Consider the following 2,565-nt stretch of genomic DNA (forward strand, 5'->3'; position numbering starts at 1 on the left):
TATTAATAATGAAGTTGGGCAGTAGAAATCTTTTTAAAGAATTTAGTGTTAAACACTTAAGGTGATGCGGTGTTATCCGTTTAGCACAAGAGATATCCTACTAGATGTCTTGCAAACAACTTGCACATACAAGTGCTACCCGTCAAAAACTCCGCATACTGGAAGCCAGCAAGTGCATGGGGTCATCAGGAGAGAATGCGCGCCGTTTCAGGGCCTACCTCTCGACGGCATCAATGCGCACCGGCCCCCCTCACTGATATCAGGCCCCGCCTGCTAGATCAGCTGGTTATCAAATAAAGCTCAATATCCTTCTGATATTATGATATTTTGTAGAATTATATGAAACTATTCATTTATTTGCAGAAAATAATCTAAACTTTGTGGGAAATTTGACTGGCGACTGCTGGTGCTGCCACCTATAGTTGCTTCCAGAGTAAGAGAGTGAGTGAGAAAGGGAGAGAGAGAGAGGGGGAGAGAGAGAGCTTATTAAGAAATAAAAGAGGAGGTGAAGTTTCACTTTAAGGGGAGAGAACCGCTCAAGGTTTATTCTTCTTTGTATCGTTATTATTATTATGAGAAAGGCGGCGAGCTAGGCGAAATGCTTAGCGATATTTCGCCTGTCTTTATGTTCTGAGTTCAAATTCTGCCAAGGTCGACTTTGCCTTTTGTCCTTTCGGGGTCGATAAATTAAGTATCAGTGAAACAATGGGATCGATGTAATCGATTCATCCCTCCCCCAAAATGGCTTACCTTGTGACGAAATTTGAAACCATTATTATGAGAGATCTTTTTCTTATGAGTGGGAGAGAGCATGTGAAATTATAATTTCCATTAAAAAAAAGAATAAAATACTGAGTAACGTCGTCGATAGGATTCGAACCTATGCGGGGATACCCCAATGGATTTCTAGTCCATCGCCTTAACCACTCGGCCACGACGACGCTTCGACAAGTGCGTCTATCTTTTATCTTTTATTTTTTACTCGTTTCGTTCATCACTGTGCGGTCATACTGGAGCACTGCCTAGACGAATTCAGTCGAACAACTCGCCCCCACTACTTTAAAGTCTGATAATTAATTATTCTATCGTTCTCATTTTCTGAACCGCTAAGTATGGGCGACTTAAACAAACCGATATCGGTTGTCAAGCGGTGTGTGTGTGGACAGTAGCGTCTGGTGGCTGCAGTGGCAGTGGAGGTTGTATTTTGCGTTGTGATAGTTGCGGCTGTAGTTGGGTGTAGTTTGTTGTTCTTGTTGCAGTTAAAGTGGTGTTTTCGGTTCTCTAACAGAGGAAGCAGCGGGATGTTTGTTTTGTTCTTTTTTGTCATCTCTTAGTCATGCGATGAATCAGTACCAATGATCTTTGAGAGGGGCTCCAAGACTTGTGGGGAGGAGAGAGGAAGGGATTCAGACAAAATTGCACTGAAAACTTCCAAGATACCAGATGACGGTGTTAAACCGGAAGATAGATTAAGTCCACCATCACAATAGACCATGATATGGATTTGAATTCAGAATTCAAAGTGCCGCAGCACATATACACTATACTATATATTTATTATAATATATGTGCACTATATTAATAATTAAAGGTGCTACAAATAGTACCAGCACGCTAAAAATAGCAGTCAGAAGACGACCACAGCCACAAATTTTCACTGATACACATTACTTGAAATCGGGGTCATGAACAGAAATTCTAAGCCCCCGTACCAAATACGAAAAAAATCGATACGGGTATGCCTAGTTTTTCAGTTAGGCATACCCGTATCGTCACAATTTCAAATTTTGTGAAAATGCCACTTAGCTCTCATCAGCGAGTCTTACTGACCCGAAGGTCATAGAAACTGCCCATCTCAAACAATGATCCTCAGGTTAGTAAGACTCGTTGATGAGAACTAAATAGCATTGTCATAAAGTTTGAACTCATGACGATACGGGTATACCTGGCTTTTCAGTTTACGATTCTTTTCGTTGTTGGTACTGGGGGCTTAAAATTTCTGTTCATGCCTCCCGATTTCAATTAATGTGTATCAGTGAAAATTTGTGATTGTAATCGTCTTCTGGCTGCTATTTTTAGTATGCTGGTGCTATTCATTAATAATGTTTTACCTTATGGTAATTTTCACGCATGCTCTCCCACTTGATATTATTGTAAACAATAATATTCTTATAAATATTTTTATGCACTATATTATGTATTTATTATATCATACATACATTATATTATATTTCTATTATAAAGGTAAAGACCCCCTTCGGTCATGAATGACCATGGGATTGCACCGAGAAAGTTACCCTCCTAGACACAAGTCCGGGCAAGGTTGTTTATGGAAGACCAGCAGTCGCCCATGCATACCAGCCTCCCCTCTCCACGCCACCAGTGTTATCCAAGGGAAAGACAAAGGTCGATACAGCTTGGCACCAGTGACGTCGCAACTCATTTCTACAGTTGAGTGAACTGGAGCAACGTGAAATAAAGTGCCTTGCTCAAGAACACAACACGCAGCCCGGTCCGGGATTCGAGCTCACAACCTCACGATTTCTATTATATTAAATATATATA

At 40.7% G+C, this 2,565-nt stretch overlaps 1 non-coding gene across 1 annotated transcript; it reads right to left on the reverse strand.

Moving 5' to 3' along the window:
• Nucleotides 1-859: 859 nt before the first annotated feature.
• On the reverse strand, nt 860-941 carry Trnas-aga. Its single transcript has one exon. It is a non-coding gene; the product is annotated as a tRNA-Ser (tRNA).
• Between the last annotated feature and the right edge of the window lie 1,624 nt (nt 942-2,565).

The sequence above is a fragment of the Octopus sinensis genome, linkage group LG9 (assembly GCF_006345805.1).
Source record: "Octopus sinensis linkage group LG9, ASM634580v1, whole genome shotgun sequence".
In the NCBI taxonomy this organism is placed as follows: Eukaryota; Metazoa; Mollusca; class Cephalopoda; order Octopoda; family Octopodidae; genus Octopus; species Octopus sinensis.